Source organism: Chrysoperla carnea, chromosome 5 (assembly GCF_905475395.1).
Source record: "Chrysoperla carnea chromosome 5, inChrCarn1.1, whole genome shotgun sequence".
NCBI classification, from domain to species: domain Eukaryota; kingdom Metazoa; phylum Arthropoda; class Insecta; order Neuroptera; family Chrysopidae; genus Chrysoperla; species Chrysoperla carnea.
This window is the reverse complement of record NC_058341.1, coordinates 8,175,921-8,193,103: the sequence shown is the minus strand read 5'-3', so window position 1 is coordinate 8,193,103 and position 17,183 is coordinate 8,175,921. Positions and strand designations below refer to the sequence as shown.

General features: G+C 28.3%; 1 protein-coding gene across 2 annotated transcripts in view; it reads left to right on the top strand.

Moving 5' to 3' along the window:
- The window catches only part of LOC123300041 (stress-activated protein kinase JNK), a 137,597-nt gene that overhangs the window by 17,861 nt on the left and 102,553 nt on the right, over positions 1-17,183 (top strand). For both annotated transcript variants that reach the window (XM_044882506.1, XM_044882508.1), the window contains exon 2: positions 14,257-14,535. The gene's annotated coding sequence lies outside the window, so the exon portion shown is untranslated. The remainder of the gene's footprint in view (positions 1-14,256; positions 14,536-17,183) is intronic.

Here is a 17,183-nt window from a genome sequence, read left to right as displayed (position 1 = left end):
TTGAAGAAAATGTTGCTCGTCAAAATATTATACCATCATAATTTATGTTGGGGTTTAAATTCGAGATCACCCATAAAGAATTTTTCCTAATATGTGGTCGGAAATCCCTGAGGTGGTAGCATTTTTAAAAGAACTGTAACTTTCGTTGATTGATTGTGAAACGAAAGGTCCACTTATCTTGAATTCATAAAACTCATCTTTAAAAAAAATTGATATTCCGCTATTGAATGAACGGGTAAGGATACGAATAGGATCGTTGGAACCGATTACGAAAAGATTTTTTAGTTGTTTCCGGTACGGAATCCTACACTCACACTTGAAACATAGCTATGAACACTCTCCATTAAATTACCTTTCAAAAGAAACAAAAAATTAAAATCGGTCCATCCGTTTAGACTCTCTGATGCCACAAACAGACAAACACACACACATAGTGGTCAACCTTATAACACATCTATTGCAAATGTGTGATTTGTGTGTAACGGAATCATTTAGGTATTCATCTAAATTTATATAATTTCAACGATTTCCTTTGGATTATTACCTACGTATCCATTGCATCTGTTTGTCACAATTATTATTATTTTTTTATTCCATATGAAAACATCGTCGTCCACTAGACTAGAGAAGTTGAAGTTTATTTTTTTCCTATTTGTTTTCAAGTACCTTTTTCAGAGATAGAGAGTATTTCGTTTGTTTTTAAAATACTATATGCATGTATATGTATCTTCACCAAACACCGCTGCGCTGTATGAATGTATTTATTATATTTTTAAAACTTCTGGTTTTTTCATAAAATTCTATGTAAATATAGAAAATATATTTCTACTTCAAAAAAGTACACTTTATAAAAATTTTGGTATCGTTAAAAAAATATTTCTGTGTATGTTTATTTCATTATTTAAAAAAGGGTCTTTAAAGTATAGTTATTTGTCTGTGGAATTTTTAATAGGGTACTTTTTTTGACCGGAAAATTTAAAACAAGTTTCTACGAAAAAAATCGTAGTTTTTCATTTAGCGTAAAATAAAGAGGGATTTAATGAAATAAGATGAAAAATCAAATACTCGCATTAGAAATTGTTTAAAAAAAAAGTTATCAAGGACAATAAAGGGTTTTTCGTCTGTGCTTTTAACTTTTGAGTCCAAGTAGATTTTCGAGATCATTTGAAGATCAAAGACATTTGACCTTAAAACTACATTTTCAGATAAAAGCCATAGACACAGGCGAAATTCCTCGATTGGCTAAAACATTTTTCTATAGCTAATGTGTTTTCGTTCAACTAAATTTAACAATAATGACATAATTTTCTCCAAAAGCTAACGATTTTCGAAATAAATGTTTTAAATAAGCATTGTTTCGTGGAAATCTACAAAAAAAAATCCCTTCTATTTGATAATGCGTGAATAATAATTTTTCCATTTCCGGAAGTCTGCCCGCCTGTCTGCCCGTAAACACGATAACTCAAAAACGAGAGTGAAATCGAGTAAATAAAAAAGTGTGATCGAGTTCGTAAATGAGCAACATAGGTCACTTAGGTCTTGAGTCTCACGACAGTGGCTATCTAAAAGTGACTATCTTTCTATACTTACACGATGTAAAAAAAACAAACGATTACGAAATCAATACTGTTTATACATGGTATTTCAATAATTAACTCAGTCAATTGTCTGTTTTCACTTGTTCTATCTAAAAATAAAATGATAAAAGTGTTTCCCGCAGGCACTTTAATATTCCATATAAAATTACGAATAGAATTTTTAGTCATATTACGATTTGATAATAAACAACATAAAAATAGATACTATAGACGTTTATTCAATCTACATATACATAACATTGCGGATACACGGATACACGGATACAGAGATACACGGATACACGACACAAAAACTATACATATTTATAAATAAATAAATAAGGCTTTGTATGGAAAAACATATACTTGTTTAGTTGGCAACTATCGAACTTACCCATTTCTTGGTGTTTTCACTCATAACAATCATATTTTATTATGAACAAGTGAAAACAAACAATTGACTGAGTTAATTGTTGAAATACCATGCATAGTCAGTGTTGATTTCTTTATCACATTACACATACAAACATATGTGACACATACATAACTGATATTCAAGTATAGTACATATTATAAAATTTTCGCCTAATTTGCGCCCTCCCGGGTAAACAGTGATGTTTACGAAAAAATGTTTCAAACAAAAGTTGTTTAATTTTTAATAAGGAACATTAATTTCATTAAGGGTCTTACGGACCCAAGACCCAATTGACCTATGATGCTCATTTACGAACTTGAACTCACCTTTTACGTCCTGAGTACGCTGTAAAAATTTCAGCTCGATATCTTTTTTCGTTTTTAGTTATCGTGTCCACAGACGGACGGACGGACGGACAACCGGAAATGGACTAATTAGGTGATTTTATGAACACCTATGACAAAATTTTTTTCCTAGCATCATTATTTTTAAGCGTTACGAACTTGGGACTAAACTTAATATACTATGTATATTTCATATATACATGGTATAATAATGAAATTCAGTCATAATATTAAGCTCTAAAAGTTTAACGTCATTAGAAGGTTGAATTTTATGTTCTTTATTTAATCACGGTAGGGGAGAAGGTACAAATTTAAAAATATACAGTTTTGAATAGGTTATAATCTTGGGTTCTCCAAAAGAGAACTAACTTCAAAATATAGTTTTCATTAAGTCCAAATAACTAACGAAAGGACACAAATCAAAAAATCCATTCATAATGAGCTATGAGTGAAATAATTTGGCAATGAGTTAATTCGTTTATCGCCCATAACACACACATAGGATAAGTTTTTTGTATACACGTATATAGATGTGTTATGTTTTATCCTTGAGAAAAGTTATCGATTTCATCTCATAAAGCATTTATTCTTGTTGTGTTATATATCTCGCTCATATCCTTAATATAAAAAAAAGCTCTTCACTTGTGTTGGCTTGGTATATGCCATCATGGTATATGATGGTATATATGGTATGTACACGGTATATGGTATAATGTTGGTAAAAACTTGAGTCAGCTTGTTATGTGAACAACTTCAACACTCAATACAATAGCAATTATTAATAACCGATAATATTTTATATATCTATACAATTTGTAAACCATATCGTTAGCCATTTATATTATATGAAGTAACTAGAGTTCTTCGCCCTATTAACTCAGTTGGTTAAGGCGTAACCAGTCCCGTCCGCGGTATGCTTAGGATAGCGGGTTCGATTCCCGCCGTTGCAACAAAATTAATTTAATTAATAGTTGTGATGGGCTGGTGTAGTCCATGGTATATGAAATACTGTAGGTTTTACAATCACCTTAAAGTTGTTCAGATACCAATCCACACAGTAACACATAACCATAACACATATACTATCTTTGTTTTATACATAAGAACGTCCATAAAAACTCTTATTACTTCATATATTTTATATGGCTAACGAGATTGCTTACAATCGGTATATTTTATTTCTCAAGATAATAGTTAACATGTACTCAATTAGATACATAGAATTGTTTGTAGAACATTAGAAAATATTGTTGAGTAATCTTTCAACTCGATTTTAAAATGGGAAAACTTGTTAATAATTCGATGTTTATTATTCTGTTACGTCATTGCATCGATTTTGATACAAAATGGAGTTAATTTTAGAATGTTTTTATTTAACTTGTAATGTTTTGTATATACAAGGTAGATCATTTTAATCTATTCGCACCGTGCGTGAGTTTTATAGGAAGCGTTACCATGGTAACGATACACTTCTTTAATTATAGAATTGTATGGATGCATATATAATTGTATGAATTGTATTTATGACTTACATTGAAAATTTAATATGATCACAAATTTAAATAAATAATTATGATAATTTACATTTGAAAAATAATATTTGTGCAATTTGATTTCTTGTTTTCACAATTTTTAATGCATTAAGTTTAATTAATTAGTGTTTTTCAATAATTTTAATTTGACATTTTCTATAACATTAACATGTAAAGAACTGTAAATTAGTCATAACAGCGTCCTTTATCGCCAAAATTTTTCACTCGAAGCGCTGGCATCGATTTTATTGTCCCTACCATGACTACGCACACAACGAATTATGAGCTATTCTTGCGCCATTAGTTGAAGATTTTCATTAATTATAATAGTATTTTATAAATAAGTCACGAAGATATCCTTTTTGTCTCAAATATCTTTATTATTTTCAATATATCTTTATCCTTAACAACAGGTAGATGCTATGCTCTCCCCTCCCTTCTCCACTTTTCTTTAGAGATAGATAAGATGTTGGTTTTATATAATAATTGTCACATGTTTTCTCCATGGTATCCAGTTGATAATAATATGATAAGTAGTTAATGTTATGTAATCAATTTTAATGGTATGTAAAGTCTCTCAGGTGTGTTTACTTTTAATATTTTCTATCTAGGTATTGTTGTTGTTCTTGTATGATGATCTTGTTTGGAACAAGTATAATGCCGTAGTTTTATTTTAATGGCAATGTTTTTATTAATTTTGCTATGAAAAAATAACGGACTTGATATTTTATTACTTTGCAAAATAAAATACAATTGGACTACCTTACTCACAGTTTCCATGAAGAAAAAACACATTTTCGATCGTTAGTTATTCGCTTATATTAGTCCATGTATCAAATGTGGAACCCATGATAGTTCATTCTTGAATATTCTTGTGGATACGTTTAATTGGATGAAAGATTTGAAAAATATGACCCAAAATTAGTAGGATTACATGTTTGGTTTGTAAAAATTGGATAAAATTTGAGTGTGATAGAGCAAAATCAAATTTTTGGGATTTTGATGACGTCATAAAGTATAAAAAATCAATTTTTTGGATATTTTCGCCAAATTTTATCCAATTTGAATGAAATTTTTTTTGAAACCCACTAATTTAGGGTCATTTTTTTCATTTTTCATGTTAGTTATTCTCTACTTGTAGCACTTGTACGAAATGTAGAAACCGTGATAGCTCATTTATGAAAATTCTTGTAGATACGTTTAATTGGATGAAAGATTTGAAAAATATGACCCAAAATTAGTGGGATTACATGTTTGATTTGTAAAAATTGGATAAAATTTGAGTGTGATAGAGCAAAATCAAATTTTTGGGATTTTGATGACGTCATAAAGTATAAAAAATCAATTTTTTGGATATTTTCGCCAAATTTTATCCAATTTGAATGAAATTTTTTTTGAAACCCACTAATTTAGGGTCATTTTTTTCATTTTTCATGTTAGTTATTCTGTAATAGTAGCCCTTGTACGAAATGTAGAAACCGTGATAGCTCATTTATGAAAATTCTTGTAGATACGTTTGATTGAATGAAAGATTTGAAAAACATGACCCAAAATTGGTGGTATTACATGTTTGGTTTGTAAAAATTTGATAAAATTTGAGTGTGATAGAGCAAAATCAAATTTTTGGGATTTTGATGATGTCATAAAGTATAAAAAATCAATTTTTTGGATAGTTTGGCCAAATTTTATCCAATTTGAGTGAAATTTTTTTTAAAACCCACTAATTTAGGGTTATATTTTTCATTTTTCATGTTAGTTATTCTCTAATAGTAGCCCTTGATTGATAAACTATCGTGGAACTCGTGATAGTTCATCAATCAATTTTTTCGGATTTTAACCACCCTATCTAGATCAAAATATAATTTTTGAACATTCTGAGACACCCTGTTTGATTGTATATGATATTCCATTAAGAACAGTGTATTGAAAGTGATGATATACTTTAAAAAATATGATCGTTGTAAAATGATAAATGAAACGTCATTAAAATATAGAACATGGAATAGCTAGCAGTAACAGTAACAGTAACAGTATCATCAAAAACAGGAATAAAACTGATGTTTGTTACATTGTTTATTTTATGCAAATAACATAAACACTAAACTATACAACTGACGATCATCATCATCATGATTTTACTTTATTTAAAAAAAAAAATAAAGTATTGTCATTTAGTTTGAAACCCAACCCCCTTAAGGATGTATGAGCATGGTAGTGGGGGCACAAATTTAAAAATAGATATTGATCAAGTTCGAAAATTGAAAATTTTGTTTAATTATTTAGCTTTCGATATTTCGAAAACCAAGACACATATCGAAAAATTTTATTTTTATTTTTCGTCTACATTCATGAAAAATTCATCATCAAAGTTGAAAATAAGATAAAAATAATTTCAACCCTTAATCTACCCTGCTCTTACATCCCTTATATGGACGGTGACACTTAGTTTTTTTCTTTTTTAATTCATTGCTAATATGTTTACTTTCTATCAAAAAGTTTTTTTTAAATTTGTTTTCATTCATTCCAAATGAAAATTATCATAAACTTCTAAAATATGTCGTTTTTTGAGATTCCTCCATAAGAGCCAATGTATTTTATATCGATTTTTAATGACTTTTTTCTTAGAAATTTGCACGGTTACCTAAGCTGAAATTTTAACCACATATTCTTTGAGTAAAAGACTACCTACAAACAAATTTTGAGCCTTTAAATCAAACATTGTTGTCATGCTCATACATCCTTAATGTTAGTAACTTTGCATTTCAAAAGATGAATGATTTAGAAAAAGATTCTAGAATCTTTATTTGCTTTATTAGAGGTAAGAAATTGGCTATGTAAAAAAATTCGAAGTGGTTAAAGAAAAAATTAACTTAATTAGCTTCTAGAACGAAAAATTAGTTCTCTAATTTTTATTTAGTTCACTAGGGGTCAGCAGTTTACAGTCTAAGAAAATGGGAAGTGGCTAAATTGAAAAATTTATTTTATTAATTTTATGTATTTGGTTTACTAAAAATTAGGAGTTTACTATTATATATGTAATTATATATGTAAGAAAATAGGGAGTGGCTAAAATGAAAAATTAATTTTTATTTGGTCCAATAGAGAACAGAAATTTGCCGTGTAAAAAAAATAGGAAGTGGCTTAAACGAAAAATTAATTATATAGTTTTTATTTGGTTTACTAGAAGTCAGATGAAGTGAAATCAAACAATTGACTGAGTTAACTGTTGAAATACTATGTTGTGTTTAGTCAGTTTTGATTACGCAATTGTTTGTTATTTTACGTTATGTAAGCAGTAAAAAATGATAGCAACTCTTAGAAAGCCATATTCGTGTGTGTAGTTTATAAAGAACATTTTTTACATTGAAACTTCTATCTCAAACAGTTTGCAAGATGGGTGCTACGGAACCAAGACCCAATTGACTTATGTTGCTCATTTACGAACTTAGCCTCACGATTTCAGCTTGATATCTCCTTTCATTTTTTAGTTATCGTGTCCACAGACAGAAAGACAACCGGAAATGGATTAATTAGATGATTTTATGAACACTTGTATCAAAATTTTGTTCATAGCATCAATATTTTTAAGCGTTACAAACTTGAGACTAAACTTAGTATACCTTACGATATATATTTCATATATACATGGTTTTAAAATAAAGTTTTGTATAATTATTTACATAAAGCTTTAGAACTTGGTTCATTCATCTATTTCTCTGTGACAAGCAGTAAAGTATCATATATCTTTGGAACAGATCTATTCTAGCCTAGTACTGGTAGTAATGTTGACATTTTTCATGCGACAAACGCAGAGAGATATGAATTATATACACTTGTAAATAAAATATAAAGATGTATTTTACATTTGAATAAAATATAATTTTTTTATTTTTAAACTCGATTTGTTATACATTATAGACACAAGAACACAAATTGATAACGAACGAATAATGATGATAAAATTAATGTTTTTATTTATTTATGCTGTTTATCGTTTTCGTTTATAACTATGAAATTATTGCATTTTCCATTTGTGAGATATTTCGTATTGTTAAGTTTTTGCTTCATCATTTCTTAAAAGCTTAAAAGCTCAAAATTTCATTTTTAACATCAAATTAGCAACATTATTCCGATCCTCTCTTAAAAACTATTGACAGTAACAACTGTCCAGTTAAGGTAGTACGAACGCCAAGGTGTGGTTGAAATTATTTGTACCTTATTTTCAACTTTGATGATGAATTTTGTTATAACTTCATGAATGTAGACGAAAAAAAGCAAAAAATTTTTCGATATCTGCCTTGGTTTTTGAAATATCGATGGTTCTTTTCCTCAAAGCCTGCTCCAAAATGAAATAATTTTGAGGATCATGACCTATTTAATAGTTGTTCAGAGAACAGAACCCTAAACTTACACTTGGAACGTAGCTAAGAACATTCTTCATTTAATTATCCTTTTAACGAAAAAAATCGGTTCTTCCGTTTAGGTGCTACAATGTCACAGACAGACAGACACACACACACACACACACACACACACACACACACACACACACACACACATAGTGGTCATACTTATAATATATAATATCTTGTTCTAAATTTCAAGATATGTATTAAGGGAAGAAATATTAGATTTTCTTAACTCGGATTGTGGTAAGTGCTTTGATTGAATTACACTTGAGTGAAACCACTTTTCAATGTAATTAATAGCTGGTCGATTTGAAAATAGAAGTAGAATTTTACGAACAGTTCAACCGACCAAAACACAAGGGACAACTTTAAAACATCCAAAAATTTATGAACTTCTGTTGTAACATGCTGCATGTAATTCCTGTACGATAAAAAAAACTTATATAATTTATGTTAAAACTTTAAAAAAATACAAACTTTGATAAAGCTCATCGTGCACACAACGGAACTTCTACTCTATATATTTTCTCCATATCACACAGACAGACAGACAGACAACCATAATATTTTATATAAATTTGATATTAAAAAATATTTTTCAATAAAAAAAATTCAGAGAACAAAGTTTTTTTGTCTTCTTCTTCCTGGTTTGGTGCGATGCGCGATGGTTCCTGCGTGGTGTTAGTATCTATCGTTAGGTACTTGGTTGTGCTCATAGCTGTAATAATATTAATCGCATTATATTTCACACACACACACACACACACAAAGTATATATATTTCATTATGACATTTCAATATTTCATTTATCCAACTTCTTGTTTTATTGCATCTTCGTTTTTTTTTGTGTGTTCAATGTTGCCAACTTTGTGTAAAACGAGCTTTGTAATTTTTCACTAGATATTTTTTTTTGTCTAAAAAAATATGGCGATAGTCATTTGTATTTTGTACAGTACTAGCTGACTCGACGAACTTTGTACCGCATAACAGTCAATAAATGTCGTGTTTGCTGAGCAACTTCAACTTTAACAAGTGAAATTTATAAAATTTTAAAAAATCCCCGACAAAGTTTCGGGTACGGAACTCTAAACTCGCACTTAAAACTTTAAAGCTAAGAACACTCCCCATTAAATTACCTTTCAAATAAAAAAATTCCAAATCAATTCCTCCGTTTAGGCGCTAAGATGTCACAGACAGACCCATATAGCGGTAAAATTTTAAAACAAAGGGGTTAAAAACAAAGTCGTCCGTACTATAGCCTTTACTTCCCCTACCCTGACTTGTTTTCACAATTTCTGCGGCTTTATTTTTGGGTGCAGAAATCAAATTTTTTCTAAAAATAAAATATACGCCAGTAAAATCTTACAAAAAATGCAAATTAAATCGTGATGCAAAGCTGCTTTTTTGGTATGATATTTGGACCTCTTAAAGGAGTATTCAATCTGACTTTTTTCAGTTTTTTGCAGTTTAAATTTAAAACTTTGAGTTTTTGACATTAGAAGAATTACTTGGATTTATTTTAAAATATTCGATTATTCATCTCCACTTTCTCGCTCCATCTTTTTACTCTCCCGAAAAATAAAAATAGATAAAAACAATCCTTGAAGCTGGTTGTATATCTTGTCAATATTTGAGCTTAATCGATGCACAACTTTTTAAGTTTTTGTTGCATATCCCCTTCAACTCCTTATTCTACAATATTATGCATGTATTATATATACATAAGAGCCTTCCTCTTAAAACACTCTATATATTAGAAAAAACCGCATCAAAATTCGTTGCGTAGTTTTAAAGATCTAAGCATACATATGGATATGATTGATACAGACAGCCGGAAGAAACTTTGTTTTACACTATGTATTGATAGCACTATTTACACCAAATGTATTCCATCATGAACATATATTATAGAATTCCTTTATATTATTTCCGTTCATATAAATAACAAATTGATTATAACCTCATTGAAAACGATACAGCAAACACTGGTTGAATTGGACAGACACGGCGTCAACGACGACCACATCGAATTCGCATATTCTATGTGTATGGTGTTTGCGTCTGTGGATTTGATTGATGAAAATTAATGATGCAAACACACATGTATATATCTACATACATAAATACATATTATATACATAGACATTCCTTGGACGTAAACCCACCCGTATATTAAAATTAAATCAACAACTGTACTAAAACATCCTTTTAGGTCGTACATCATCATATTTTAGGGCTGTCTACATAAATCTGTTAACAGTCGTAAACGATTGTGAAAAGTAATGGTGGAACACAGTGAAGCAAAAGAGGAATTTTAGATTTTATACTAGCAAAAGCGTTTGGGATTTTTTCGAAATCGAACTTCTGTTCATTGTGTTTAACATTTACTGTATAATAAACATATCGCTATTGGCATGGCTAGTGGATAATCTTGATGTCGAATTACCCATAAAAATGTAAAGTTAGACTTGATACCATGACAAAATTTTAAAGTGAAATGAAAATTGATTAAAAAACGAAGAAGTTATAAGCAATCAAAGATTGCATTCAAAGATGACCACCTCTTTTTAGCAAAACAAAGTTTTATATGTAATCTCTATGGCGATACACACGTATGACGTCACTAGTAGGTATCTTCCTCTTTGTTTAATTAGGAATTTTAAATATTCATAACTTGCATACTAGTAAATATTCTTAAAAACCAACTTCACCTTACTATTCGTGAAGTAAGAATTATTCATCTGATGTGATAAAAAGAAATTTAAACGGATCCCCTATTGGCAATTCCAGTTTCAAATTAGTGTCCGTTTCAATTTACATGGATTAAGTGCTTGGTTTTAACTTAAACCACTAACTAACCTACTTATTGACTCAATGACATTTAAATTCGACAGTTAATTGCTTGAAACCTTCAATAAAAATTGGAAAACTTCAACCTTTTCATTGCAATGTTATTCTGTGACGCATAGCCAAGGCCCAAGGCCACCACGGGGATAGGAGGAATGCCCTTACGAGCAAAGCAACTATTAAATATAAAAACACAAAGTAAAAAAATAAAAATATTACGTTTTTATTATCAAGGCAAAATTTAGCAAAAATCTATTTCTGGAACATCTTGTACATTTGTGTACATATATTTTATATGCGTATTGCATATTAGTCAAATATTTATTGAATAGTTTGATTACTCTGCATATATATATATTTGATTACTGTACTTGCATGATAAATATTACAATAAATATATTTACAATTCGGAGAAGCAAATCAATAAAAATTAATTATCAAATCCTCAACTATCAAAATAAATTAATTGTGTGGGACTATTCTCATGAAAATTATTAACGAGAAACAGCTCTCCAAAAACACAAATCGTAACACATCTAAGACCTAGAATATTTTCATAGCGATATAAAAATTTGTTTACATTAAAATTCAAAGCTCAAAGAACTTTCTTCATATACATTTAAAAAGTTTTACGAAATAAGAAGCTTTAAAGTTTATAATTTAACAAATTTGATAATATTTTACCGTATATAGTGAAGAAATAAACATCATATAATTTTTTATTTTTGTAATTTTTTTTCATTAACAAAGTTTTCAAAGTAATAACTGAAGATTAAAGCTTACAATTAGTTTATTTTTACATCGATATGAAAATTATTTTTGTTTTTTTACAATTTTTTTGTTTCTAAACGTATTTCCGGGTTAATTTAGATTAAAATATAATTTCCAGACAGTAGTTAATATCAGCAATTAAACATTAAACAAGCCGTCATTTGTGCGAGCCTTAAAGGTCAGACCAATAATTTCAGAGGTCAGACGTAAATTGTATTCATTGAAAAAAAATTTTTTCCAAAAGTTTTCCAAGGGTTTCATTGGATTCACCTGTAGAAAGCTGCGTTATGGGCCGCATGGGCAATATTTTGTTTTCAAAAAAAATTAATATCAACGAAATTAGCGGGGATAAGTGATGATGGAAAAGTGAAATTTTATAACGCAATAGTCTTTGTATTTAAAATTACAGTTATCCAGTGAAGTGGGTTGGCTAACTGTTAGTATATAAATAAATAGAATTCTCACAGAATAAAAAATAATTAGTCCTAGAATGTAGAAATTTTGGACTTGTGATTGTTTTAACAACGCTACTTCCCTTTTTAATATCTGACATAGCTCAAAAATTATTGGCCGTGGAATGTTGAAATTTTGTATTTAGGATACTCATACTCATTTCATTAATTCTATATTGATTATCCTTGAATTGATTTTGACTTACAAGAAACTTTGAGTATAAGAAACTCATTAGAATTCACATCCCAAATTTTTTTAAATGTATTATTGATTTTTGAAATAATAATAATTTTTTGAGAATTTGTCACTTGCATCACACACACATGATTAGGATTTTCGAGACGAAAACGATAAATTTATATATCATAATTTATATACCAATAAAAAATGTAATCAAAATATAACCAAATAATATATTTTGTAGTTTGTGATTAAATATTTATATGAATATTGGTTTTTGGAGCCACCAAAAATCATAGATTATATTATTTTCAATTGATAATAATAGTTCTGTGTATTGTTGTATATGTGGTTCGGTTTGATCATTATTTTACAGTTCAATAACTATTTAAACTATTTAAATCTAAACACTGCACTGTTACTGTTATTACACTAGCATGGACTTATAATTAGTAGATAATGTACTAGATAGATTTGTTGTCCAAATTTAATACTCAATATTTTTGTTGTTATTGTTATTATTACATAGATATACAGAATATGTAATATTAATTTAATAAAATTTGTGGCTTTATTATCGTATTTAGGTAATTTGGGATATGTGATTTATTTTTGATTTGGTTTAATTAGTGCAATCAACCTAGCGAAAAATAGTTTAAATTTGTACAAAATTGTGACAAAAGCTTACTAACTTTTTTTTTCAATACGTTATCAATCAGTGATTATGATATTTTGATATTTAAAAAAAACTTAATTTTTTTAAAGGTTTTATTTACTTAGGCACTTAAAATCAGACAAATGAAACCAAAACATAAAATATTCTTCTAGATCAGGCAAAATCAATTAAAAATAATAAGATTTTTATAAATAAAAATCAACTTTAAAACACAAAACAATTTTATAAATTGTTATCAGTCAATGGTCATACCTACACTTAGGCAACAAAAAAATAAACATTACAAATAATAACTCTAGAGTATAATCAGTCTTTTAATTATCAAATCAGTCATCAGTCATTCGTAATAAACTGTTAATTATCAAATAAAAAATAAAAAAATGTCATTTCATAATTGTGCTTGGTTTGACTGCAAGGAAGATAAAGCTAGATCATCTTCCGATTCTGAATCTTACTTAAACTTTCTCTTTAGTAACGAACTTTTTCTGACACGACACGATTTGAGCTTAGTATTAGTAGGTTTTAACTCTACTCCAATGCCATCAAAATTTGGAAAGTAGAAATACGGTAACAAACGCCAAAAATTACTAAATTATATTAAATTTTTTTAAATCATTTTTGTATTGATATATATCATAAAAATTCACGTGATATATATCGGATATATATCGGATATATATCATGATATATATCCTCGAACCCTGACATATATATAAATAACGATGGTCATTTTTGACATCTATTAGGTAGGATCAATGAACATTTGAAGAAATTTTTTCAGAATTCCAACATCAGCTCCTTTTCTTTCGGAAAAACGCTAATATTTATAAAATGAAATTTTATATGCAAATTATTCTCATCTCATTTTCTGCATTCTGATATAACTTCGTTATATTCCAACAGTCTTTTCATATTTAAAACGTAGCGAACTAATAAATATCATACTTTGTTAAAATAAAATATAATTGAATTTAAATTTAATATATTTTATAAAATTTCTATCATATTTTTAAATAATAATAACTTATGTATATATAATTTTCTACTTTCAGATGTTGCTACATTCACACAAATTGGTATCATTATTATTAATACAACAACGTCATCGTTATTATCATCGTAGTGAAGTGAATATAGTAGTAAATACGAACGTTGTTCTTAGTGGTAGTAACAGATTACAACATAGGATCGTAGCCGTAGCAACTGAAATACGGTAGCATCTACTTAGTTTCCTATTATAATATTATAGCTTCACATAACAAGAAGCAGCAACGCCTGAAAACATTTTCTGGTATATCAATTTAATAATAATCAGCAAACACCAACAAACGGTATGTTAGAAATTTTCATATTTAATAACTTATTTATTTTACAATTTTAATCTTAATTATCTTAGAATGTATAGAATGTGCCTCGAAAATGAAGCCAGTGATAAGAAAACAAGTTTTAAGGACTTAAACTTGTTATGGATTCATGAGTATGACTACAATGTTTGATTTAAAGGCTCAAAATTTGTTTGTAGGTAGTCTTTAACTCAAAGAATATGTGGTTAAAATTTCAGCTTAGGTATCCGTGCAAATTTTTAAGAAAAAAGTCATTAAAAATCGATATAAAATACATTGGCTCTTATGGAGGAATCTCAAAAAACGACATATTTTAGAAGTTTTTGATAATTTTCATTTGGAATGAATGAAAACAAATTTAAAAAAAACTTTTTAATAGAAAGTAAACATATTAGCAATGAATTAGAAAAGAAAAAAACTAAGTGTCACCGTCCATATAAGGGATGTAAGAGCAGGGTAGATTAAGGGTTGAAATTATTTTTATCTTATTTTCAACTTTGATGATGAATTTTGTTATAACTTCATGAATGTAGACGAAAAATAAGAATAAAATTTTTCGATATGTGTCTTGGTTTTCGAAATATCGAAAGCTAAATAATTAAACAAAATTTTCAATTTTCGATATTTTGAAAATTAAGCCAGATATCGAAAAATTTTATTCTTACTTTTCGTCTTATATCGTCAAGTAATAATATAAATTTATCATCAAAATTGAAAATATCTATTTTTAAATTTGTGCCCCCACTACCATGCTCATACATCCTTAACAGACCATTCTATATCAATAGAATATTTGATAGTAACCGCATAACGTGTTAATGTAAAGTAATCTGAAATGGCCTTTATTTATTTATGTGTTCAAGGTAATCTAAAGGTCTCTTTAGTTCTACTATAGCTATAGCTAGAGCTGGCTACCTTACCCTATAATATATTCATTAAAAAACTTATTGTTTATTTATTTAAGTAGTAGGTATTAATATTGGCTTTTACCTATGACGTCATTATTACTTGGATTACTGTTTGCTAAATGAAATCGAATTATTATTTAAAACCACATTATTAGGAAATCTCATTTTGTACGTTTAAACATTTATAATTGGTAGGTATTATATTGTTCAATAAAATTGAACTATTTAGATGTTAAAATAAAATTTTGTTATAATGGTTTTTTAATTAGACTTCAACACTGACGTTTCTTGTGCCTTAGTGTATACTTTTTATATCACGTATATATGAAGTATACATAGTATATTAAGTTTAGTCCCAAGTTTGTAACGCTTAAAAATAATGATGCTAGGAAAAAAATTAAGTCATAGGTGTTCACTAAATCACCTAATTAGTCCATTTCCGTCCGTCCGTCCGTCTGTGTACACGAGAACTCAAAAACGAAAAAAGATATCGCGCTGAAATTTTTACAGCGTACTCAGGACGTAAAAAGTGAGGTCAAGTTCTTAAATGAGCATCATAGGTCAATTGGGTCTTGGGTCCGTACGACCCATCTTGTAAACCGTTAGAGATAGAACAAAAGTTTAAATATAAAAAATGTTCCTTATCAAAAATTAAACAACTTTTGTGTGAAACATTTTTTCGTAAACATCACTGTTTACCCGTGAGGGCGTCAATTAGGCGGAAATTTTATAATATGTACTATACTTGATTATCAGTTATGTATGTGTCACATGTTTGTATGTGTAATGTGATAAAGAAATCAACACTGACTATGCATGGTATTCAACAATTAACTCAGTCAATTGTTTGTTTTCACTTGTTTATATTTTGCAATTTTTAATGACTATCTAATGTACGCTGTTCGAGATCTTTAATTATCGTAGTGTAATATATTTGAACCAAAATGCTATCTTTTATAGATGATAAACTTTTTTCTCTGATGATTCCACGAATGAAATGGTGCTTTTATATTTGATAAACTATTATTTTCCTTAAAAGCTTATTTATAATGAAAACTCATCTATTTTTCATACTTCGTATAAGTATATTGATCCTATAAATGTGTAACCCTGTAAACGCCTGCATCAAACAGAATTTAATACTAAATCTAAAAATAACTCTTCGTAAAAAAATACTTGACTTGCCCTTATGTGTTCCGAAAGAAAAAGTATTATCATTAAAAATGTTTTTCCTATCATATCTGTAAATGTTTACCGACAATAGGGATAAATGTTTTTTTTTAAGGAATTGCGTAGATTAAAAGAAAAATATACCTTTTTATTTAAAAAAAAAGTCAGTCCATTAAGTATATAAAAGGGTCTACTGACCTTTGTATAAAAAATATTTTCATTGTCACGTTTACGAACAAGAGTATTTTTAACGTGGAAATATATTTTTTGTAAATAAAATTTTCACTCATAAAAAATGAAAGTTGTGTATACATTTTTCTGAAACGACAAATTTTATGGGAAAATTTGTTTAGAAAAATTTATGATTGTTTTGTATATGTTTTTAAGACTGTTGATTCCATTTTAATACTTTTGACCTATAAAAGATAAATAAAAATTTTTATCGAACTTAGATGGTATTTCAGTAGGAGCTGTCGCAAAAGTGCGAAAAATTTTTAGATGGTTACAAATTTTAGTTCTTCATTTTCTCGCTATTCCCTCTCAGTCTGAGAAAATTTA